This window comes from Odontesthes bonariensis, chromosome 7 (assembly GCF_027942865.1).
Source record: "Odontesthes bonariensis isolate fOdoBon6 chromosome 7, fOdoBon6.hap1, whole genome shotgun sequence".
Classification (NCBI taxonomy): domain Eukaryota; kingdom Metazoa; phylum Chordata; class Actinopteri; order Atheriniformes; family Atherinopsidae; genus Odontesthes; species Odontesthes bonariensis.
The window spans coordinates 11,376,039-11,402,854 of NC_134512.1; the positions used below are offsets into that span (position 1 = coordinate 11,376,039).

Consider the following 26,816-nt stretch of genomic DNA (forward strand, 5'->3'; position numbering starts at 1 on the left):
TAAGTTAATAATTAGATAAGTTAATTAAGGAATATGGAGACACGGGCCGGTTATGACCAGAGAAGACAGTAATTAAGATATATGAAGACACTGGCCTAGCCTAATGGGGTGGACACTCAAACCAATGCCTTTTTCTTTATAAAAAAAATTAAAGTAGGTGAAAGAAATACACAGATATATTCTCATATTGATTTATAATGGTGTAGGAAAGTAACTATGGGGAGAGGGGCAGAGACAAGGTAAAGCCCTGAGAAAAACTAAGGGGTTGTCTCACTGTATGTTCAGCCAGCATTTTTTATAAATATATACATGCTAAATTAATTCACCCTGCTTGCTTTTCTACATATTCTACATATCCACTGATACAACTGAACAATATTCGAGTACTTTTTGAGCCTAAATTGTTCCTGCGATCCTGACCGACTGAGGTGATCAAAAGAAAAGTTGTTGTTCCCACAAAAGCCTCCTGATCCAACATATGGCCAACACTACACATGTGTAAGGACCTTAGCTCTGCTGCTAACAGAACAGTGGAAGCAGACAGAAGGGCATCTCCCTGACATTCCTCTGTTATAGTAATAAAACACCACACACAAAGTCAATGATCAACTGTAAACTGGTACATTTATTTGCACATTAGTAAACCAAATTACTGCACATTAAACAAGACTGCCCTTTTAAGTTTGAACATAAATCTTCAAGACAAACATATTTTTTCCCCAACAGCCTCCTCAGTCCTACATAAAAGACTGGGAGGCAGGAAGTTCACATTAACCAAAGATATAAGTTTAAAGTTGGAAATGAAAACTTGAAGTACAATAAAAAAAAAAATAGATCATCTCTTGGTATAAAAAAAGTAAAAAAATAATAATAAAAAAAAAAAATGCAACTATAGCATAACATAATACTGATGTTGATATGAAATATAAATAGAGATTATATTCAGGCCCCAGTCTCAGTGTACAACTTGTGTACAAAAAGTTTTAGAGACATTAGTAAGTGGACCTGAAGTGGGTGAAACTTTTACAAAGATGTAAACAATTTTCAACAACTTTATCCAAAACTGAAGCAGCTTTATTTACCTCCTGTAACAATCTTGGACACTTACATTCCAAATAATGACCTAAGTAAAGACAACATCATTTAAAACAGCGCCGTTATTCATCTGTGGATGACGGATTCTTCTCCTTGTACATCTTCTGATACTCATGGAAAAGGCTGATGGTCCTGGTAATACATATTGGCTGGTGCTGCTTCTCAGGAAGCGGATACCAAGTTCCTAGTGTAGTGTGCAGTATGTAGACAATAATTAGTATTTGGGCATCAGCTACAGTTTCATTAGAAAAAAAAACAAAAGTCAAAACCATGTTTTAAGTTTAGTATTTGCTACCTTTAGACTTAAGGACATCTTTGTTCGAGGTTTGGTCTTGTTCTTCCACAAGTTCTGGCTTATCTTAAAAGGGAACATTGAAAAAAATAGTAATTAAAACAAAAGAACATAATTCATAAATATACAAATAAACATGAAATAAAAAGCTTCCTCTGTACATACACAACCTTCCAGATTCATGAGTTTATGCATTGGGATAAAGCAACTGGTTTTGTTCTTCAAAATGTCTTTTGTTGCAGATAAAGAATTCAGACCTATAAATGATGTATTTATTTAGTCATGCTTAGCCACCATCAAATTTGGCAGTGCACAACCTCAACACCCTCAGATGTGGTCTGAGCCTTCAGATCTGAATGTGTCCCAAGTATTTCCCAACTGCAGTCTGCGGTGTCCATTTGAGATCCAATCACGAAGCACATACGTCGGTACCAAATGTAAACTGTCTCTCAAAGCAGCTACACACTGTGCAATTTCAGCCATCATGCAAGTTCACTGCAAGCCACACTGTGAAATAATAAATTTCTGATAAACTTGGCTACAACATGTTTGATGTGTGCAAACTGTACGATCATGCCTGCTTAATTATAGTAGGTGGCAACTAAAGAGCACCGCACAGACTAAGCACCATGTTAAAGTGACCATCCGGGATTTTGGACACAGGACCTCATTTCCGAGTCAGCCAGGGTGTAAGAAATGTGTCCAGAATGTTTTTTTTTGCATTCCATGCAGTCCTTGTGAAATCCCATATCCCTGTTGCTAAGCTAGCGAAAGTGAACGGCTATGCTCTAGCCTGTCCCAAAAACAGTCTAATCCAGTTTAAACAACTTTCAAAACAAAACCATAATTATGCCAGGCTCCGAATGTAAATGTTTGTCTTCATATAATGAGGTTTGAAATAAAACCGACCTAGCACTGCCTGGATTTTAGAATGTTGAGGGACTATTTTCCCGGGGTCAGCGGAATTTTACCTCGCTGTCTTCAGTTGTGATGTAACCACACTGTCATCAAGAGAGATTGATGGTGATCAAAGACAATTGCAAGGTTGGTTAACTTCCTAAACGCCCCCATCAACACATATATTTGCATCAATAACCTGCCATGATAATTGAGTTGCTTTCAGTGTTAAATAAATAGGTTTAGAGTGTTTTCGGGGCAGGCTAGAGCATAGCCGTTCGCTTGTGCTAGCTTAGCAACAGGAACACGAGATTTCACAAGGACTGCATGGAATGTAAAAAAAACCACCTGGACACATTTCTTACACCCTTGCTGACTTGGAAATGAGGTCCTGTGTCCAAAATCCCAGATGGTCACTTTAACGCAAAATAAGTTTTATGGACTGATGGAAAAAATACTTGCCCAGTTTACTACGGTCTGTACTAATACGTTCACTGGTTTGACACTTGCCACATTTTCCCAATGCAGCATCTTTCTTGGTACAATCATGGCTTAAAATGAAGACCACATACAGACGAGATTCCTGCTGCCATAACTCAACTAAATTAATTGTTTGAGTTGTACCCCAACTGCCCTTTAGGAGTTTACACAATGGTGCCGTCATAGCTTTGATCAGTTCATCATTCTATGCCACATTCCAGTTGGATGGTTCGAAGACACAGGTAGTAGCAGAAAAGAAGACACACTGAAGGATGACCATACCAAATATCCCACACTGTCAGAAATTTGTTCCGAGCCATCTCTGATCGCAAAACTATGTCAAAAGTTGTCTTTCAACCTCTTTCATTGTGTGATGTAGGACTACGGCTGGGCAATATGGCAAAAAATATTATCACAATATTATTTTCCACATTGATTGATCCAAAAAGTCTCAATCACAAGACTTATAGATCAAAATCATGTATTTTGCAATGAAATATGAAACTACTGTTTTAATCTCTTTGCCTAGTTTTGAATGCTTTTCATTTGGGGTGGCAGCCACAGATGAGATAATGCATCTCTGTTTGATGCACCAAGTTGTATCGGCATTTTCATGCGGTTGGGGTGATATCTTCCCAGGTGTTTAAAAAAAAATTAGGTGTGTTTCCCATTTTGGCATTTACCAGCTAACAACAACATTTGTACATTGCATTAATCTATTCATAAATTTTACTAAATCCAAACCAACAAATTAAGATCTAGCACTAGACTGAAGACCTGGGTAACATTGTGGTGGTAGTTTGAACTACATGTTTCATAGATATGGACAAGGGGTCTCGTGCAATCGAGCCGTTTCCGTTTGATAATTTTTGCTTCTCATGAGGAAGCCAACATCACGGAAATGCATCCCAATTATAACTAGGGATGGGAATCGAGAACCAGTTCCCAGTAGTTGGATTCCGTGAAATTGTTAATCCGCATGCCTAACAACCCCGCTTATAGGTTCCGCCAGAGCTATATTCTATGATCTGAAGCTCTGGGTCCCATTAACATCTGACGCATTTGCGCGATGACGTCATGTGCACGCTTTGTATTTTGGCTCAGAATGTTTCCAACATGGCGCCGAGGCAGAAGCGTTCCAAAGTTTGGTTATAGTTCACCAAAAAAGACAATACTAGGGCCAGTTGCAACACGTGCAGAGCTGTAATCACATCAAAGGGGGAAGCTTCCGTCTCAAAAGTCCCAGGTAAAATGTAAAATTTCCAGGTCTTGTTAATTGTAACAGGGCTCTCAAGTCTCACGCATTGAGTCACGCTTTTTGGTCTTTTGTCACGCACTCCCGCCACACATTGCATTTTTCAAGCTGAAAAAAAACAAAAAATTATCATTTATATGGGGTGCCGCCATCGCTTTGGAAACGGCAGGAAACAATCCCGTCTCCCATGAGTCTGATTAGAGTTATTGATAACAACAACATAACAATAATAATATTATTAATGAAAGAAATTCATCCTCAAAAATTCATCGAGGCAGGTAAAAGTAAAATGACAGCGGTGAAAAAAGATAAAATGTTGGTGCATACTTGAAATTAGAGTGTTACTGCAAGCAAAGCCATTTGTACTATATATATATATATATATATATATATATATATATATATATATACACACACACACACACACATACATACATACATATACACACACACACACACATATATAAAAATAACACAGCTTTTCATTCTCAGTATTTACCTGTAGCAGCATCAGTTTCCTTTCTCCCACGGGACCCATCTTTGAAGTCAAAGGTGTTGGGTAACACACTGAACTTCAAGACAATATTCTCTTGGAGCGGCATGGCACCCTGGCTTTCATTGTTAGTGCCACTTCTCTCTTGATCAACATTCTGTTCAACCATGACGCTGTACCTCCTCCTCTTCCCCTCTTCAACTCTGAGCCTGTTGGAGATGGACTTCCTCTTCTTCAGCCTCAGGAGGGACTTGCTACTTGCATCAAAGGCTCTCATTTCAGATGAAACTGACTGCTTCTCCCTCCTCAGTCTCCCCCCAGATAGAGGGCCAGAAAGTTGTCTTTGTATTTTCAGTTTGTTTCTGTGCCTACCTACAACTGAGAAACTCTCAGTTGGAACACTGTTCCTCCATTTTTCATAGATTAACTGTTTGACTGAGTATCCCTCTCTGGGAGCAGCTTTAGTGGAGTTACTTTTCAAGGAGTCAAGATTCACAGACAGAACTTCCGGAGGCCAGTGTTTCCCAGAAGACAGACTCGTTGGAGATAAACTATGCCTCATTCTGTTTCCAGATAAAACAGACTTTGCTTGTTTTGGTGTGCCAAACAGAACCAGTTCTACAGTTTTCCCTCCTGTGGCTGAATGTTGAGCTTTGGGGGGCTGCTTTGAGTCCAGATCAACAGGAAGTCTGCATTTCTTTGAATCCTTTAGAGACAGGAAATAATCATTAAGACTTCTTTGCCGCTTCCATTTTTTTACAAGGTTTTTATGTTTACCATAGTGACTAGAAGATGCCTGATGGGTAGTCTTTCCACCAATTTGAGTTTCTTCTCTGGTTTCTACAGTTGACTCGGCCTTATCTTCAGATTTTAAATGAGCTTGTCCACAATCCTCTTTCTGGTCTGACATCTGGGGGCCAACTTCAGTTTCAGTGCTGTATACATTTGGAAGTTCAGTTTGTTTGCCACTGCTGACTGAAGTGCTGGTTTCTGTTGATTTTAAGTCTTCTTCTGAACACTTGTCTTCAAATTCTGTCATTTCAATGACAAGATCTGGCATCTCATTGGGAAGGCCATATTCACTGTTGCAAAGGTTTTCATTCTCTTTGTCACTTATGCTGACAACATCTGACTGGCTGCTGTTGCATATCTCAGAAATGGCCTTTGGCTCTTGATCAGAATCTGAATCAAGTTTGTCCTTACTGTCAGTTAAGTCAATGATTTGACAGAGTTCACGGCAGAGCTCAGGGCCACCTAATGTTATAATTTGACAATCAATGTCCTCCTTGCTCTCTGTTGGATCCTCAGGCTCAGGACTAACAGTCATGTCAGTACATTCAGTGTAACTTTGTTCCTTTTTGCACAGGCATTTCAGAGCTGGTGTGGTTGGTCCAAAATTCAGTTCTACTAGCCTGGCAAGGCAGCAAATTTGGTCAATTTCATCAGCTGGTCTCCTCGATCCGATTGACTCTTTCAGTGAGTCATCTGTACCCTTGGATTTTTCGCACTGTACAGAATTACTCAATACTGTCGCTTCCTCACAATCAGTACTTTGATGCATCTTTTTCTGTACTTGCTCATAGAGAACTTTGGCTTCTTCTGGAGGTAAAACTTGGATTTTAAATGAGTATGGTGAGTCACTGGAATTGTCCATTTCTGATTTATTCGGGGAGGCAAGTGGAGTTGAGGGAGTCTTGACAGTGAAAGACTGTTTTTTTTCTTCAATCAAGTTAACAGATTCAGGCTCCGACTGTTTTTTTTCTTCAATCAAGTTAACAGATTCAGGCTCCGTCTGTGACAAGACTTTGTTTGGCACCTCATTTGAGATTGGTTCAGCAACACGATTGCCCGTTTTTACTCGATCCATCAGTTTGTCAGTCTCAAGCGCATATTGACGTTGCTTCAAAGCCCAAGGGAAGCCAAATTCTTTATCTATGTCATCTAGCTGATAATTCACATTCAACCAGGAAGATTTGTAAGGCAAATCTGTATAGACTTCACTATCCTTGAGGACATGGAAGTGTTTGAGTTGGTCACTAAAACCCTGCTTAACTTGTGACAGTATAACAGAGTCTTGCGTAATGTGTGTGCTGCAGAATTTTTCAACATCTGAGAGAAAATGCCAGTTGGAGTTGGATCCATTAAGCCATGTTCTATAGTTTCCAACAAGAACTTTTTTTGTCTTTGACTGAACTTTTTCAGTGTCCAGTATTAAATTATTTAGAGCTTCGGCTGTCCAAGGGGTTGTTGGGAGAGAATAAAGCTCAAGAGCAGGTGGTGATGGAGATGTTCCGTTTTTATTTTGCTGTTTATGACAGCTTTGACTTGCTGGTACTTCTGAGGCTTTTTGTACAGTTGGTGTAGTACTAATATCTTGCCCAGATTTTCGAGTTGAGTCTAAATGTTCTGAATCTGATGTAAGCGAAACTGGGCCATCATTGGACATCGCTTTCTTGGACCTCGTTTGATTAGAGTTTTCTAGGCACAGATTTGATTCTTCTCTGAAACAGAGAATGCTGTTTGTTGCCACATCAGGTGAAATGCATTCTTTCTCTGCGTCACTTGCAGATTCACAGGAGCTGCGAGAGGAGGTTTGGCAGTACTCCTGTGACAAAGGTTGCACAACAGCAACAGCCTTTGGGCCTGCATGACCAGGCGTAGAGTGAGCAAAGCCATCATTTTGTTTGAAGGACGGGGCCAATCCATGTTGAAACGGATGCTTTTCTACAAAGGATTTGGGCTCGTTTCTCTGTGGTGACACACTTACAGGTGCTTGTAATTGAGATGAACCGTTTAGTGATCCAACTGGACTCCCTTTTGAAATCATGTTATTGTTTGAAAGAAATACGTTGTCTGCTTTACCTCTTCCACTTGCATCTGTTGCTGTAGTGACACCTAAGGTATCAGGGTAAGAGTATTGTGAAGGTGGCATATTTATAGGATGCTGTACTCTTGATATAACATTTTGGGGCAAAGACTGTCCAGAGGGGAGTTGTAATGACTGGCTGGTATTCAAGTAATAATTTTTGAAGGACACCGATGTCACAGGTTGCACATTTTGAGTAGACATTCTGGGTACGGTGACAACGTGCTTACCGTTGTAAGATGGAGGAAGATGCTCATCAAAGCCAGCAGTATTTGACTTTCCTAAACTGTCTGTGTTCACCTTGTGACTGAGCATCTGCTGTGGTGCAACAGTAGGATTTTCATAAAAGTTTATTGATTTTGTGTTGCTAGAGTTCGTGACATTTCCCCATGTATTATATGGTGAGCTACGTTGAGCTGTATGCTGCTGAGTTTTGTGACTCGCTTTGGAAAAGTACAAACTCTGTGCATTTGATGGCTGTGTTGTCATGCAGTTGTTTCCAAAAGACTGAGAGGTTGCCATACTACAACTCGGAGGGTAGTTTGGAGGAAAGCTACAATCAGTTCTGTTTTGTCTGGAAAACTGGTTATAAGCTGTCTGAACAGCCTTTCCGTTGTGTGCAGCTGAAGATACTAATGTGCTGGGGTTAACCACCTGATCATGAGGAAGTGAGGCAGGTGCTGTAGTGTAACCTGAAACAACTCTTTTTAAGCTTTCATTTGCATACAAGGCTTGCTGCATCCTATTTTGTTGGGGAAAGGACACAGTATTTCCATCCTGAAACTCAATTGGCTGTCTATCATTTACTGAAACCGATTGGTTCCAACAAGCTGACATGTCTTGCTGGGGACTTGTGTTGACTGGGCTCTGGTTTGCCGAGTTATGCCGAAAATTTTGTTGAGCGGTGGCCTGAGATCCATGTGTAGCCAACAGAGAAGAGTTTCCACTTTGTGAGTTTCCACTTTGTGAGGTAGTTGGTGGGTTTGGCAGATGGCGAAGCAGCATTCTGAGAAAATGACTTTTCATCTGCTTCGTGCTTTTTTGCTGTGAATTAAAAGCCTGATTAGGGTCTGCAGAGTTATGCCAGTTTGCCGTCTGTCTATTCAAGTAAGCTCCATTGTGCGAGGCAACATTTCCATTTTGTGAGGGTTGGACTCCAGACTTCGCTTTAACATATTGATATGCCTCTTCTGTAGACCAAACTTGATTTCTTGTTGCATTATGAGTAAGAGGAGAACCAGCTTGTGGGGCTTGTTGGGGTGGTCCAACTTGTTGATATTGTCCATTCATCAGTGCAAAAGAATGCATTTTGTCCTCTGTTAAGCCTTGTGGGAGGTTGAGGTGGTAATGTTCCTGAAAGAAGGATTAAGAAAAAGATTGAGTAAAACATATAACATTGCATTTTTACATCTATAGGTCTCTTAGGTATACCCACAAGACTATTTTCCTTCTGTCCATATGAATACAGGTAAGGTGGGGTCATTCCAGACAGCAGGTTCAGCGAAATGTTTGAGTTTGTCAAGTCTGAAATGTTTTTCACTTCATCAAAACAAACTAAACCATGCTAACTGACTCTGAACCTTACAAAATATCAGGATGAATGAAACAGCCAAAGGTTTTCAAAAGGTTCTCTTGGACTTAGACATCATGTACATTCGTGTGAACCAACAAACATTCAAATTTAACAAATCTGTCACTTGATTTATTAAGGCAGTGATGGATGTAGCATTCCAAAGAGACAATGTCATCAAGAAGAAACTCAAGAAGCTTGAATAATACAAAGGGCTGACAGACAAATCTTAAAAGTGTGGGAAGTGAAGGCAACAGTGGTGCTAGTGGTAATAGTAGCACTTGGGGCCCTTACCCCCCAAACTGGGAAAGTGATTTTCAAAAATTCCAGGTACAATCAGAGAGCTCTGTCCAGAAGAGGAGAGTCCCATAAACAGCTATGATACTATGTAGAATCCTCAGGTTCCCAGGCATGAGGTAGGGGACATGAGTTTGAAAGTGAGAACACCCATACGTGGCAAATGTGAAGTTTTTAGTTTATGCCGTCTCAGGATCCAAAAGTTTGTGCACAACAATTCAGACTGCAGGATTATGCTGTCAAGAGGATACAGAACATTGTTTTTATAGAGCAGGAAGCTTCTCCTAATGACAGGATTTGACATGGCAAATGGCCCGAAAGTCAGATGCCCCAGCACCAGTAAAAAACACTTGTCTAACAGGAACACTCGTCTTGTGTTTTGATCTGGGCCGTCAGGATACATCTACTGAAATTCTAAAAAAATAAAAATAATGATGGGAGTCAAAATATGTACCAACATTTAACATTAATATTTCTACATTTTCTGTAGTAGATTTGGGATTCGGCCACCGCTTTTGTCTACAAAAACCTAATAGGACCCCGTTTTAATTGCATCAAATAATATTAAGTGTTTGCTGTCTCATTAGCATTTCACACAGCCCTGACTCACCTCCATCATACCAACACCTACATCAGGATGCTATTTGTGGACTTCAGTTCAGCCTTTAACACTGTTCTACCGGACACGCTGGCTCTGAAGCTCCACAACCTGGGACTGTCAGCAAAACTGTGCCTCTGGATCAGAGATTTCCTCACCAACAGGCCTCAGGTGGTGTGGATAGGGGACCCAATATATTCCCCACTGATCCTCAACAATGGCACACGGCAGGGTTGTGTGCTCAACCCTGCCCCCTTCACCCTCTTCACCCACGACTGCACTGCCATCCACTCCATGGCCGTGAAGTTTGCGGACGACACTACCATGGTGGGTCTCTTATCAGACAATGATGAAACCCACTACAGAGAGGAGGTCCAGCACCTGACGCAGTGGTGTTCTATCAACAACCACATCCTGCAAGACCAAGGAGGTCGTAGTGGACTACAGGAGATCCAGGAAAACTCAACACGCTCCGCTCTGCATACAGGGGGACGCAGTGTGGCGTGTGGACAACATCAAGTTCCTAGGAGTCCATATTTCCTTTGACCTCTCTTCATACCTTGTGAAGAAGGCCCAACAACTGCTCTTCTTCATCAGGAAGCTGAAGCGGGTTGGATTCTCCTCTCAACTGATCACAAACTTCTAAAGAGCAACAATAGAGAGCATTCACACAGCAGAGTCCGGGAACAGTTTCTTCCCCAGGGCTGTGAAAGCAATCACCTCCATGTAGTGACACACAACCCCCCGCAGATGACTAAGGCTGCGGCTACACGAAAACGTTTTTCACTGTAAACGATACTTTTTCTTATCGTTTCGCTGTCGCGGCCACACGGAGCCGGCGTTCCCACTACCCCAAAACGATAGTTTTTGAAAACGGGTTCCAGAGTGGGAAAGTTTGAAAACGGCCTCGTTTCGTTTCCATTGTTACAGCTAAAACGTTTTTGCGTCAGTCACACGTTGACGCTGTGAGCCAATTTTAACACTTCTCTATTGTCTCACAGCGTGGCGTGACACAGTGGCGTGTGTACTGCATCGTTTCATCGTTTTCATCCGTTTTCGTCTGGACCTGAGTCTTTACAGCAGCGCGTTTCCGTGTGGTCGCAAGCCGTTTTAAAAAAAAACCTCGTTTCGTTTTCATGTAGCCGTAGCCTAACCCAAGCCCCCTCACCCCTTCATTTACAAATCTCACACTCACTTCCACCCCCAAACTGGGACCCGCACTAAGCACACTTTATTCTTCCGACAATTCTATTTTACGTGTACAGTTTTTACTTTAAAGTGTGCCTTTAATCCACGAGTCTGCAGAGAATTTTGTTATTTTGTATAATGACAATAAAGACTCTTGATTCACAGGTCAAAAGTTATAGGAAATCTCTGAAGGGATAACTAAAAAAGATCTACAGAAAATGTTTAATTTTCTTACACACAAGTAGTGTAACAGTTGAAAACTGGGGGGGGACTGAACTGAACTGAGCTCTTCTGTATCTCTTGCTGTGCCAATAATTAAAGCCTTAGACCAAAAGCCAGAAGAGGCCAAAAAGTCTGTTGGTCCCACGACCCTCACTCGACTTGGTTGGCTGTTCCCACCACACTGAAAAATACATTTGGAAGGATTCAAGACTAAATTACATATGTAGACTTTCAAAAAAGGCCAAGGAGTTAACTGAGATGCATTTATTAGGCATCAGAGTACAACACACAGAGTACAACAAACGCAATGAGCTGACCCTAGCAGACTGATCTCAGTTCTTTGGGGCTTTATCGAGTAACAAAATCCAGATCAGGACATGATTGTAGAATTATTTGAAAGCTCTAACAAATAAATAAACAAACAAACAAACAAACAAACAAACAAAGATTTCCTAGTCTAACTAGAGTCCAAAAAAGAACTTGGGATAATCTACATAATGTAAATTCTGAACTATAACACCAAGTCCTGATGATAACAATGACAACTTTTTAAAAGGACAAACCATAATTTCCCCAGAAACAACTGTGCAACAACTGAAACCTTTAGCGGTTCTCCACCCCTTATGGTTCCAGCTGGTTGACCCAAATCATGTAATGTGACTTGTTCTGCAAACAGCCAGGTACCTACTCTAACTACACTAACCCCAACTCTTGAACCATGTCAGTATACAAGCAGAAGTCAAATCCCTATTGGTATTTTATCACAACTCTTATGTGTCTATGCGTTTATATATCATGGTGTTGGCACACACACACAAAGCTTGATACCTGAATCTGAATCTCGATGACTTTCTCTCAAAGTTTGTCTTTTGACTTTAATGTCTGAATCTACCTTATTTTACACAATCACACTTGCATCTTTTCTTTTTTTTTTATAAGCAAGACCTTGGGGTTTTCCCTCCAGATATGCCTACTGTCTTGTGTTCATATTTCCTCAATTCAAGGCCGTTTGGCGGGCCATTTCTTAAGCAAGCATGACCCTCCCCGTCACGGTTACTTGGCTCACTTACTTCTGAGGTACATAAAGCATACAAACATAACACACAGTTGGTATGAACAGAGGCATATGCACTTCTGAGATTATATTATGCATGAATGCTCAGATGCAGAGTTGGTATGACCGAACAGATGCTTAAATGTAGCCGTTTTAAAAAAAAAAAAAAATTTATTACAACTTATAAGCTGGAGTCTAAGCCAAAGCAAAACTGTAAATGCTCTGCAGAGCTGCACAGGATGTGGGCGCCCACATTACTAATCTTCTCATGATACACCTCATATCATGCAACAAAAATCAACCATGATAATCACAGGCTGCTGTTATTGTAACAGTCATCTTGAGAGCACACTGAATACCTACTGAGTTGTTCTATAATCAATGTTTGAAATACAAGCACTTTCAAATTTATCAAATGCCATCACTAATAAGAATCAACTTCTTATACATACACTGTATGTGTGCTGAAGTGCTCTCTGCCTCCTGACCTCTACTTGTTTTTCTTTCCCACCCCCCTCTTTCATCTCCCAGCCCCAGCAAACCCCAGTAGAAAGGACCAACCTCATGAACCAGATTCTGCTTCCCAATGTTAACATTCACTCCCACTTGCGCAAAGCATCAATAGCCGCTTTCGGACTGTAGGAACCTTTGGCAGTTCTAAAAACCTTTTAATCCACGGGGCCGTTTTCTCTCGCATTCGGACATACAGGAACTCGGGGCTATCTCCCTTAGTTCCTATAACCATTTTAGCTCCTTCTCCGATGTCGGGTCTTTTCATGGTTCTATAGAACGCATCTTACGGAGGTGTTTGGTGGTCGGTAGCTACGCCCCATGTCATGCTATCACGGCTGAAATGTTTACTCATACAACACGGACACAACCGGCGCATGTTTAATAAGTTAAACTTACACGTTGTCTCCTTTGTCTGCGGCGCTCTGCTCTCCTTTCTTCCTTCATGAAATGAAAAAGTATCTGACTCTCTCTGTGTGCTCTTCCAGCCTCGATATTAGACGCTTGATGTGATCGTACATGATTAATTTCACCATCATGCAGACCATGAACACGGTGCCCTCCCCGCTCTCCATGTTAGCTTTTTTGTGGTGTTTTTTCTTCTCTCCTTACTTTTACCGGGTTTTGTTTAGTTTTGTTTTGTTGTTGAATGTGGCGCTAAACGGCTAGCGTAACACGTCACTGACGCAGACGGCTGTGCCGAATCAGTCCCAACCAGGTCCCGACTCATGTGCGAATGCAGACTGAAACAGTTCCGCTGGGGAAGGACAGTTATCAGAACGAATTTCGAGTAGGACCGTTCTGATAACTGCGTTCTTAGAACGGCTCTTTCCGAAAGCGACTAATGTATGACAGTGGGCACACCAGGGGCATAAAAGAATGAACCATAGATAGTGACTATAACCGCATACACAAAAAGACAGAAAATTTGTACACATAGGAATTTCACCAGTGTCATAAAGCATGCATTTATGGTTCTCTTGTATAAATCTTATAAGATGTTAAAGGCGGGGTAGGGGATCTTTTTCCCGAACATTTTTTTTTTTTTTAAAACATACTGCTTGAAATACTCTTCACACCCTCATTGCAACCAATGTACATGTACGTGCTCGTGCACGTTCATGTACTCTAGAGGCGTGCCTTCGGAGGGAAAGTGAAGAAAATTGTTGGGACTTTTTACCTGTGTATTTTCAAAATGCAGCTTCGCTGGACTCAAAATCCAGGATCTCCTACCCTACCTTTAAACCACACACATGCATGGCCCAGATTTCTACTCGAATGTATTCCCTTCAAATGGAAGGTGAAAGGAGTCTTCTCTAAAGAAAGAGAGAAGAAAGACACCATGACACTTTAATACTAGCAAGCAGCTCAGGTTGAAATGGAACAGATACCAGTCATCAGATCATATCAAACACTTACTGACTTATAAAGTGCAGTGAGTTGTCTCTGATGTGATCATGGTCTAATGCAAGCTTGCTTTTGCAAATGTTTGCATCTTGATGCAATCCTTCCTACTGAAAGATTGCCTTATTTGTCCAGTCTCATGTTTTACTTGAGTTTAATCAGTCATAAATGTTGAATTACAATATAAATATAAAAGATAAAGGCAAGGCAAGGCACAATTCGTACACAAGGCAATTCAAAGTGCTTTACAGCTACATAAAATCACAAGAAGGCAATAAAATCATTCCAAAAAAACATTTGAAAAAAAAAAAAAAAAATCATTAATTCATTAATTTAAAAGTGAAGAGTGCAGATAAAATACTTTCAGGTGTCATATGCACAGCTAAATAGAACTGTTTTCAGCCTGGATTTAAACATTGTCAGAGTTGAGGCCTGTCTCACATCTTCTGGCGATTGTGAGGTCTGACTTTTTCTGGATGAACGATTTTGTGATGCAAATGTATTACTCTTTTGAACGCATATTGTTTTGAGAAGCAAGACGCTTTATTTTTTAAGCCCCAGCCAACTGGCCGGAGTACTTTCGTCAACGCCAAAACAAGGCTGGAACTCTGCACACAGGACGCAGCGGGGGGTAAGTCAATGTTCATAAATGATATTGCTAATATGGGATGTCATACAGCTTCATGTCAAAAGAGGCAAACTATCCCTTTAAGTGTTATACAACACTTGAAAAAAAATAAATAAATAAAATTCCATTACACCACTGACTTTATACACTATTATAAATCCCCTCCTGGTTACGGTTTTATCAGCGAGGCCAGAGTGAGCAGGAGAGGAGGAGGGGTGGCAGTCTTACTTAATGAATCATTTCAATGTAAGCAGTTATCTCCTGGAAGTTTTCAGTCCTTTGAATATGTGGCTGTACAGCTGAAGGCCTCATCCAGAGTCCTGTTTCTGAATGTTTACAGGCCTCCCAAATACTGTGCAGACTTTTTTGATGACCTCAGTGAACTGTTCTCTATGATCTGTGTTTTGACTGTGTAATTATTGTTGGTGATTTTAAAATCCATGTGGACAACCCTCAGGACAAAGGGACTAAAGACCTGAGTAACACTCTGGACAACTTTGGGCTGACTCAGCATGTAACAGAGGCCACGCACAATATGGGGCCACACTCTAGACTTACTGATCTCCAAGGGTCTGAGCATTTCAAAGGTTACTGTGTCTGATGTGGGCCTGTCTGATCATTCCTGTGTTTTCTTTGAGAGTACGATTTCACTGCACACAAATGTCTCAACAGTAGTGATCTCAAAACGGTGTATAACTGAAAACAGTAGTGAGATCTTTAACCAGGTCTTCTCTTTAACACCTGCCCTGTCCGGGGGTTCAGTCAATGAGCTCGTCAGTAGCTTCAATGCTAAAAATGTTAAATGTTATGGATACTATTGCTCCCATTAAGGTGAAGGTTATCTCTGGAAAGAAGAAGTCTCCATGGCATCTGAGCACACAAGAGTCACATGTGGAGTTCCCCAAGGTTCCATCCTGGGACCTCTTCTGTTTAACATCTACATGCTCCCACTGGCACAGATTATAAAAAACAATAAAATAAACTACCATAGCTATGCAGATGACACGCAGATATATATTACAATGTCACCAGGAGACCGAGGCCCTGTACAGGCTCTTGGTAAATGAGCTCATCACTTTTTTCCAAATTCAAGGTGAAGCCGTCTTGGAATGAATGTTCGCAAGCAGCTACAAGAGTTAGCGTGTCAAGCAGAGGTGAGATAATGCGTATGTGATAAGTTAACTCAAGTGGACACACCTTTGCTTCATCCTCATATGTATGTATGTATGCATGAACATTGAAAGAACAGAAAATGACTTTGACTGAAAGAAATTTTAGAACTTGAACAAAACATTTTGAGTTGCAGGTTCAGGCTCACTTTTACTTAGAAGCATTTATCTTCATTTCACTTAGAAGTGTTTTTCTGATCTTATATTATTTTGGTTAAAGTTCTTAAAGGACAAGACCGTTTTTTTGACATTGGGCCCTTGATTTCACATTATAACATGATGTTCTACTCACCCCTGCTTGTTGTTGGTAATTTGGAGCTGTTCCGAAGATATTCGAGAGGCGTCTGGCTGCTCTCTTGAGATATTCGGCCATGAAACGGTTTCCTATGGGCAACGTTATACAGGCACAAACTATGCTGTTTATAATTTATTAATTACTGTACACTAGCACTGATAACGTGGAGGTGCGTCGCTTACTTAAAAAAAATCCGGGTTGCTGTCATTTTGAATTTTTGTCGTAAAGTCTGTGTGTGTTTGTCTGTGGGATGTCTGTGGTAGTAGCACGATGATGACATCAGTAACACCCACTTTACGACAAAAATTCAAAATTACAGTAACCCGGATTTTTTTAAGTAAGCGACGCACCTCCACGTTATCAGTGCTAGTGTACAGTAATTAATAGAGGTAGCTGGGGACATGTAGAACAAGAATCTGGTGGAGTCGGCAGAGAACATTTTGATTTGGTTCTAAATGAAGTTTTCAAATCTGACTATGCAGAAATGAGTTTGATTCTGAATATGCTTCAAAAATGTTGTTCTATCATTTTTGTTTTAATCATTAAAAAGAATGTAGTAAAAAAACAACCAAGTAATGACAGGTGTATGTATTCCAACAAATGAAAAATCAATTTCGATATAGATTTCTGAGTTTACGGGGTGCACTTGAATGCACCACAAATCCACTCACACGCTTTACCGTACAACGCGATGTAAATGGGCACTAGATTTTCAAGTGTAGATAGCGCGACCGTGCCTCTCCGGAGCGCAGATGGCATGATCGCAGTAAGTTTCACATCTTTCTGACACACTTTGAAGAAATTCCAGACAGGAGAGGTCATGTTGTTGAGATGCACTGTAGAGGTTTTGCCTGTTCGGTTCTGTACACACCTCAAGTACGTACCACATTAGAAAGTGGTCGCTAGTAATTTAAGTAAAAAAAAAAAAAAAAAAAAAAAGCTAGTAATTTACGCCACGTGATCGGTTTTTTGATCGGCATATTTTTCCGATCGCCGATCAGGCTATTTTTGGGCATTATCGGCCGATCGATCGGAGCATCACTATTTACGATTATATGGTTAACTTAAGAAGAATATCAAAAGGTGTAAAAGATTACTTCTCCACTTTGTTCAAGACATGCAGATGACAGAAAGCCAGAGAATAATAGTATGGATGCTTGACATCATATACAAAACAAAGACAAATTAGTAATAATCAAGAAATAAAAATGTACGGTAATAAAATGATAAAAACTAAATGAAAATTTACACAAGTAGCTATCATGTATTGTGTTGGAAATGTATTGTCCTCCTTTAAGAATGTGCTGTGCGTTGTTTTTCTCTGTCTTACAAACAATGGGTGCCTCATGTGTTTTTCACATCACATCTTTCTATAAATGAAGCTTCCTGACTGCAACAATAATAGGTGGACAAGTAATCTATAGGTGGATAAGTAATCAAATAATCTTATTTGTCCCTTGCACATTGCCCACCTTTGTGTAACACTCCACCTCTGTATGCATAAGTACTCATGTAAGTTCTTCTTCAGAGTTACTGTCCTTCATGAAGCATAATAAACCTTGGAAACGTTGGTGCACACTCACTGTGCTTTGTTAACAATAACTTCCGCCACAGTCTGCATATCTAATGTGTGTATATTAGCAGTTGTATGTATGCATAAGTAGTGTGTGCATTTAAATGTATGAATATAAATGTATGGGGCACTATGTATATATCTGTACGTATGTAAAGTGAATAAAATGTGATAAAATAAATGGGTCAATAAGTGAGTATAAATGAATAAGTGAATGATTGATGATAAATGATAATCAAAAAAATGGTTCCTGTAAAAACTAAATCTGATTTAGTGAGGAAATTAAATTAATTAGAAATGTATGTTCATATCTCAGACTAGCTTCTCTAATGTAATAGAAGATGTTGATCTGTTTGCACACTTTGCAATCCACAGGGCTCTGAGTACCAGTCAGCATTTGACAATAAAACAGAAATCTTAATAACAATTACACTTTTTCTTTCTAGCAACTCTCCTACAGAGGTAAAAAAAAAAAAATTAAATCTGTTGTGTTTGGTGGTCTCACTTCAGGAAGCACAAACAGAACGATAACTGATAATAAGTAGTTCAGTAATCTAACCACACTCTGGGGGCAGAGTTAAGAATGTTCTAGTAACTGATGTTGTATGACCTTATCTCTACCAGCAGACTCCAACTGAACGTTTCCATTGCTTCTACAGCCTCAGGCGTGTATAAATATTGAGTGCAGACTCTGTGGGGCAGAGCAGCCCACTACTCCTTGTTGTTTTCCCTTGCAAAATTAGGGTTGCAAAATTCCCAGAATTTTCAAAGATGGAAACTTTCCATGGGAATTTAAGGGAATTAACGGGAATTTATGGGAATAAACTGAGAATTTTCTAAATTGAAGGTTGGCTCTTCTAGGGAACTTAGATATAGTTGAGGAAAGTATATTTTAGCATGATCTTGACTAAAACAAACAGATGCCATTCAAATACACTTGAATATCCAGGCCATTCCTCAATCACACGCACAGAGCACACTGCTTACTAGAGCTGTAACAAAATCCGGGTTATCCGGTTTTCAACCCGGATAAACGAAACCTAACTCCCGCCCCGCAGCGCTACACCGAAGCTTGTAGAGTGTTAATCCAACATGACAGCGGACACAACGTTACCATTCGATGCAGACTTAGAAAGTGTTTCGGAGTAGATTCACCCTAGGGTCATTTGAACCGTGACATCCAGCCAAGTAGCCCACCCGAAGTTTTTCCGATATTGGCTGAACATCAGCTGAGTTACTGAGTTATCCCGAATAGCTTAGTACAAGCGCTAACGGACCCTGGCAGTATCTCCAAAATTACCACACTAAAATCACATGTCATGACACCAAACTTCTACAGTAGTACAAATATGGTCTGTACTCACCAAACGATGCATTTGGAAGTTTGTACATAGTCCAGGAGTTTATTATTATCAACACAAGCCTGATAGCTTTTCTGCTGCTAAAGCTGCGTCGACGTCACTTCTGGGAGCTGGGAGCTTCAAAGTAAGATGAGGGTTGATCTACTACTGTAGACAACAAAGCAAGGCTGCTCAATTTCTCCATTATTAAAATAAATTCACAACTCTACAATGTAAAAATTCATGTAGAATATAGCATATAGGCCTACTTTGTTGTCAATTTAAGTAGCTTAGAGCGCAAGTTTACTTTTATTTTACTTTTTTTTCTTCTTCCTCGTCGAATTTCTGTCGTCATCTGGTATAAGTGATACAATTGGCTATGAATCGCGCGCAAAGCAGCATGGGAAGAACCTGACGTCATTTGATAGACATTCGTAGCGCCCAATAAACGGCTCTAGGCATTGGTAAACCACGCCTCAAATACGAGAAAATGCACACCTAGTTCCGAGACCACCATCTCATCGAGATTGTGGACGCGTCAGCCAGGCTAACAATCTCTTGCATTGCATTAGTATTCTTACAAGCTCTTATTTTATTTCACAGAAAAATGCCATGTGCGCTATCTGATGTGTGGAGACATTTTACCCCAGCTAATGTTCAAGAGAAGTCTGTATATATGTGTAAGTATTGTGATAAGACATGTGAAGAATGCCACAAAAAAATGCAGCAGCATATTGCAAAGTGCAAAAAAATTCCTCAAGGCCCAACACATGCAGCAGACAGGAGTTCCACTCCAGGGGGAAATGAATCTGTTTCAGCTGTATCAGAGTCAGATACCCTCTCATCAGCTCCTGGTCCCTTTGGCATCAGAGGATTCTTTGATTTTATTGATGAAGCAAGCCAGAGAAAGCAGATGAGTGTTTCGCTCGTGCAATCTATGCAACTGGCTCACCCCTGATGCTGCCCTCCAATGTGTACTGAAAGAGATTTTTGAATGTTCTCCGACCAGCATACAATCCCCCAACCAGGCATGCACTCTCTACTCATTTACTGGATGAAGAGTTCAACCGAGTTCAAACAAAGGTGAAGCAGACCATTGACCAAGCTGACTGTATTTCAGTCATCTCTGATGGATGGTCCAATATCAGGTGACAAGGAATTATTAACTACATAATCACCACTCCTCAGCCTGTGTTCTACAAGAGTGTAGACACAAAGGAAAACAGACACACAGGCCAATACATTGCAGATGAGCTAAAAGTGATCATCAATGACCTTGGACCAGATAAGGTTTTTGCACTGGTCACTGACAACGCAGCCCACATGAAGGTTGCCTGGGCACATCTGGAGGAGACCTACCCTCAAATAACTACTATTGGCTGTACTGCCCATACACTAAATCTTCTCCTAAAAGATATAATGGCACTGAAAACAATGGACACCCTCAACAAGAGAGTGAAGCAAGTTGTGAAATATGTGAAAGGCAAACAAGTAGCTTCCACTACATATCTGTCAAAGCAAAAAGAAAAGAACAAGAGTACCACACTGAAGCTGCCCAGCGTAACGCGATGGGGTGGCGTTGTTATCATGTTTGACAGCCTTCTGGAGGAAAAGGAGTCTCTGCAAGAGATGGCTATATCTAAGTCTGCAGGCATCGACAGTGACATAACGAAGGTCATCTTGGATGATGTGTTCTGGGAAAAGTGTGTGTAGCAGTCAGAAAATCCTCAAACCTATTGCAGCAGCAATAGCGAAGATATGATGCCATCTTGTCAGATGTCCAGTCCCTTTTTGCAGAACTCAAAGAAGAAATCCAGACAGTGCTGCCCACTTCCCTACTACTGAAAGCAGAGGAAACTGCTGTGGTCAAGTCATTGGAAAAGTGGAGGGAGTTCTGCATGAAGCCAGTGCATACAGCAGCATACATGCTGGACCCAAAATATGACAAGGGCATACTTTCTGGGGAAGAGATTAATGGTGCCTTTGCGGTCATTACAGCCATGTCTGACCACCTGGGTCTTGATAAAGGCAAAGTTCTAGGCAGTTTGGCACAGTATTAAACAAAGCAAGGCCTTTGGAAAGGGGATGGAATATGGCAGTCATGCCAGCACATATCTGCAGCCACGTGGTGGAAGGGACTATGTGAATCTGAGGCCCTTGCACCTGTGGCCTCCATCATCCTCCAAATCCCACCATCATCAGCCGCCTCCGAGCGCAACTGGTCACTGTTTGGCAACACCCCCACAAAGGTTCACAACAGGCTCACAAATGTGAGAGTGGAAAAGCTGGTTGGCATTCGCACAAACCTAAGGCTCTTTGAGCCTGACACAGAGCCATCCTCAACAAGGCTGGAAAGTGACACTGAAGAGGAAGACTCAGAGTTGGATGTTGAGGAAGGGGACATGTTGTTGGATGTTGATGAGGCCCAGGAAGAGTATTGACTGAGCAAATATGCAGAGGATTGCTTGAAGGAAGATTTGCATGTTTAATGGGACGTTTTGGACATTTTTCATTTAACATTTTGAATGGGACTTTGTGGAGATTTTTGGATGGGGGGGGGGGATGAGATTGAGTGGGGTTAGGGGATGGGTAATATTGAACCCAACACTCCTATTTTTGTTCATCCATGAAACAAGTAATTAGAACGTGTTCTACTCTACTTACAGATAAATCTGTTGAAATATCTGTTGAAAACATTTTGTATGGATGTTTTCTTATGACTTCAGTTTATATTTATGCTTGGATATAATATATTCCCATTTAGTTCTCCTAAATTCCCATTAGTTCCCATAATTCCCATGGAAAGTTTCCAATATGGAATATATCCAAAATTCCCAAGCTTAACTTCCCATGGAAATTTACCGGAAACTTTCCGGAAATTTACCGGAAATTTTCCGCCCCTTATGCAAGATTAAATAAACTTTTCTTGTCCTCGGGGGCCTGCATGTTTTAGATATTTCCCTGTTTCAGCACACCTGATTCAGATCAATGCATCATTAACAGAACTTAACAATATTTTGAAGAAATCCATTTCATCTGAATCAGGTGTGATGAAGCAGGGAAACATCTACTTGTGAATTTGAATCATATTTGCAGAAATTAATACCGGACTTAAGCCTAATTTATGGTCGGTGACGCAAGATGCAACGCAAGCCCTTGCGCGGTTGCAAGCCTCCCCTTGCGTGCTTGCGTGTCTCACCTCAATTTTCTAAACTTCATGCAAGACGCGAGCCACTATCTACATCACATACGGCGGCGTGTTCATCGCTGTTTACAAACGCCAAGGTAGAAAGCGAAGAAGAAGAAGAAGAAGAAGAAGAAGCATGAATCCACTCGAAGAGAGACTTGCCGAAGAGGTCCTGGCAGTGAATTTCCTTTCATCGTAGTAGGCTTGTCATTGAAAAAACCCGCTGCTCTACCTACTGTCCTGGCGGTGAATCGCCATGCAGCACACGCAACCGCCGACAAAGCAAAATGAAGTATAAATGTCTCGAGCCATTAACGCAAGCGCAAGGGCAGTTAAAAGAGGTATAACTCAGCCTTTATACTTAACTTTTCATGCCTTTTTTTCAAACCAAAGAAAAAAGTGGTTTTCTTTATATATGGCCGAAGTCAGTAATTAACAATAGCTGAAGGTTTTTCCTCTGAATTGGTTTCAATACCTTGATTATAATTTCTTTAGACACTGAGAAACAAAAGGTTTGAGAGGGCTTTTAGGTTTTCCAGAGAACTCTGTCGTTTGTCAGAGAACTCAGTGTCTATTTTACAAATCTACAAAAACACCACAAGCCTTTTTACTTCATTAGCATTTGTTGAGGAAGATGTCATGGCATGGCATGTATTGCTGTCTCAGTTTGCACTAACTGTTAAAGCTACTGGACCATCAATTGCTGAATTCAGTAAAATGGCTGGAAAAGTTTTTGCAAATTCTGAGGCTGTCTGTATCATCCATCCGCCCATTTTCTATACCCACATAATGCAACTCAGGGTTGCGGGGGGCTGGAGCCTATCCCAGCTGTCATTGGCGAGAGGCAGGGTACACCCTGGACAGGTCGCTAGTCCATCACAGATTATATACATATATATATATATATATATATATATATATATATATATATATATATGTGTATATATACACACACACACACACACACACACACACACACACACACACAAGCCGCTTTCAGACAGAGCTGTTCTAAGAACCCAGTTATCAGAACTGTCCTACTCAAATTTCGTTCTGATAACTATCCTTCCCCAGCGGAACTGTTTCAGTCTGCATTCGCACATAAGTCGGGACCAGGTCGGGACTGATGCGCCGCGCTCTGCGTCAGTGACGTGTTACGTTAGCCGTTTAGCGCCACATTCAACAACAAAACAAAACAAAACCCGGTAAAAGTAAGGAGAGAAGAAAAAACACCACAAAGTAGCTAATATGGAGAGCGGGGAGGCCACCGTGTTCATGGTCTGCATGATGGTGATATTAATCATGGACGATCACATGAGACGTCTAATATCGAGGCTGGAAGAGCAAACAGAGAGAGTCAGGAGACAATACTTTTTCATTTCATGAAGGAAGAAAGGAGAGCAGAGCGCTGCAGACAAAGGAGACCAGTGTAAGTTTAACTTATTAAACATCCGCCGGTTTTGTCCGTGTTGTATGAGTAAACATTTCAGCCGTGATAGCATGACATGGGGCGTAGCTACCAACCACCACACACCTACGTAAGATGCGTTCTATAGAACCATAGCCGCTTTCGGACAGACAGTTCTAAGAAAGTAGTTATCAGAACTACCCTCCTCAAATTTCGTTCTGATAACTATCCTTCCCCAGCGGAACTGTTTCAGTCTGCATTCGCACATGAGTCGGGACCTGATAGGGACTGATGCGCCGCGCGCAGCCGTCTGCTGCAGTGACGTGTTAGCCGTTAGCCGTTTAGCGCTACATTCAAACACAAAACAAAACGGCAAAAGTAAGGAGAGTAGAAAAAACACCACCAAGAAGCTAATATGGAGCGCGGGGAGGCCATCGTGTTTATGGTCTGCATGATGGTGATATTAATCATGGACAATCACATCAGGCGTCTAATATCGAGGCTGGAAAAGCTCACAGAGAGAGTCAGGAGACGATACTTTTTTATTTCATGAAGGAAGAAAGGAGAGCACAGCGCTGCAGACTAATGAGACCAATGTAAGTTTAACTTATTAAACACCCGCCGGTTGTGTCTGTGTCATATGAGGAGACATTTCAGCCGTGATAGCATGACATGGGGCGTAGCTACCGACCACCACACACCTCCGTTAGAATAGTTCTATAGAACTATGAAAAGACCCGACCTCGGAGAAGGAGCTAAATAGTTATAGGAACTAAGGGAGAAAGCCCCGAGTTCCTGTATGTCCGAACACGGGAGAAAACGGCCCTGCGGATTAAAAGGTTATTAGAACTGCCAAAGGTTCCTACAGTCCGAAAGCGGCTCATGAAAAGACCTGACCTCGGAGAAGGAGCTAAAATGGTTATAGGAACTGAGGGAGAAAGCCCCGAGTTCTGTATGTCCGAACACGGGAGAAAACGGCCCCGTGGATTAAAAGGTTATTAGACCTGCCAATGGTTCCTACAGTCCGAAAGCGGCTATACATACATACACACACTAATATGAAGCACAAGAAAGAAAGTTATTTTAAAAATGCAATGGGATTTGACCGAGTAATAATGGAAGAGATGTATGTCTGGATGTGCCACTAAGAAATACCAGAACTGGTCCTGAGGAGGAGGAGCCTCACAACATGAGATCAGCCAGGAGGAATTCAGTAGGTTGCATTTCGGCTGAAACTTAACCAAAAAGGAAAAGAGAAAAGGCTAAGCTTCACCACAAATTGGTATATAAGCCTGCACCATATTGCACAAAATATCCCTTTTTTTTATTCAAGTAACTGTGAAGGTGAGTTCTCAAAGTTTTGAAGAGCAAGTCCTGAGTCAAATTCTGGCCCAGTCTGGGACTTCATTTAATTTTCCAACAATATGCAGGTCGAGTCTCCTGTTCCTCACACTCTATTGCAGCTTAGTGAGAAATTAAAAAGTAATAAATGCAAAGCCTCAGTCAGTCACTCTCAAGTGAGTTTAATCAATAAAATGTGTTCCAACACGTTCAAATCAGCTTGCTAAAGATTCAGATTGTGTCTTCAGTCCCACTTGCCAATGAATCTGTAGTTTCCCTGTCCATCTACTCAGCTCCGATAAGAAAACATACAGCAGTACATAAAGCAATATGCAAATAAGGCCTGCTGATCTCTAAGGTAGAAATTAACAGGTGTGATGAAAGTTTTACTTTTGTTCTCATATGTAATCCGATATGTTTCGGTTGTTTGTTTAAGGGACGGGGTGCTTTTCCCTACACCCGCCATCCACCTTAAAAACAAAAAAAGAAAGGTTTTTCAGGAAACAGTTCCTGTCCAAACAGACATTTGGGACAAAAACATTTACGGATACGTAAAAATTGCAGTGCGAATGGTATGTATTCATTAAACAACAATAACCACAAATTAACTGTGAACATTAACTGTAGCGTCTTCTTCCAAACAGGCTCAAACTGCTGAACTTAAAACAGACCCACAGTCCCCCATATAAGGAAATTTTATTTGACTATTTAATGATCAAAGACTGTATTTAGATTATGTACATATGATGGCCAACTAATCCCATAGAGCAAAGAGAAATTAAAAACTAATAAGAAATTAAGGCTCAAATCGCCAGCGGTTCAGATTTACACTCTGAGCCAAGTAGCGTGTAGCTCCAACAGCTTTTCAGCATGTGAAAAGCAGCAGTCGCCTCATGATTATCAACAGAGAGCTTTAAATGAAAATACATTTTGACACAGCAGCACATTATATTTTCATATTCACAGACGGGAAGGCATAGGCTAATAAAATGTGGCGGCTGCAGTCACCGCCCTCCAAAATATACTGAACATTTAGCAGGTCGACTTACTTTTTCACGAGAAATCCCACTGTAAACTGCAGCGGTTACAATAATTTGGAGTGTTTGCAATCAGCGCGTCTTCATTTTCTTCATCGTTGTCCATTCGCTCTCATAAAACGTGTTTTAGATCCGTGCGTCAAACATCGCGAGTCTTTTAAGCGTTCTCAGGTTTGTCCTCAGGGCACCTGGCACCAATCCTACACTGGCTCAACAAATAGTCCGCTCTGTTCTGCAGAAACTGCGGAAAGTCTTTTAGTGCAAAACAATGAAACAAATGGGGGGGGGGTAGTTAGGTTCCTCCTACTCTTGTTTTAAAGGAGGTCTTCTAGCGAAGTGTTGGTGCGCTGCCGCCACCATTTGGAATGCAGTATGTACTGAGAATCAAACCGTAAATGCAGTTCAATTTAATGTATTAAAGGATAAGACCGGTTTTTTGACATTGGGCCCTTGATTTCACATTATAGCATGATGTTCTACTCACCCCTGCTTGTTGTTGAACATTTGGAGCTGTTCCGAAGATATTCGAGAGGCGTCTGGCTGCTCTCTTGAGATATTCGGCCATGAAACGGTTTCCTATGGGCAAGCTTATACAGGCACAAACTATGCTGTTTATA

The 26,816-nt window shown here is 41.0% G+C and overlaps 1 long non-coding RNA gene across 1 annotated transcript; it reads right to left on the bottom strand.

Annotated features, from left to right (window-relative positions):
* Nucleotides 1–605: 605 nt before the first annotated feature.
* On the bottom strand, nucleotides 606–26,448 carry LOC142383760 (uncharacterized). Its single transcript, XR_012770004.1, has 4 exons — nucleotides 26,212–26,448; nucleotides 4,519–8,731; nucleotides 1,391–1,453; nucleotides 606–1,279 (listed from the first exon to the last, which is right to left on the bottom strand). It is a non-coding gene; the product is annotated as an uncharacterized LOC142383760 (long non-coding RNA).
* Between the last annotated feature and the right edge of the window lie 368 nt (nucleotides 26,449–26,816).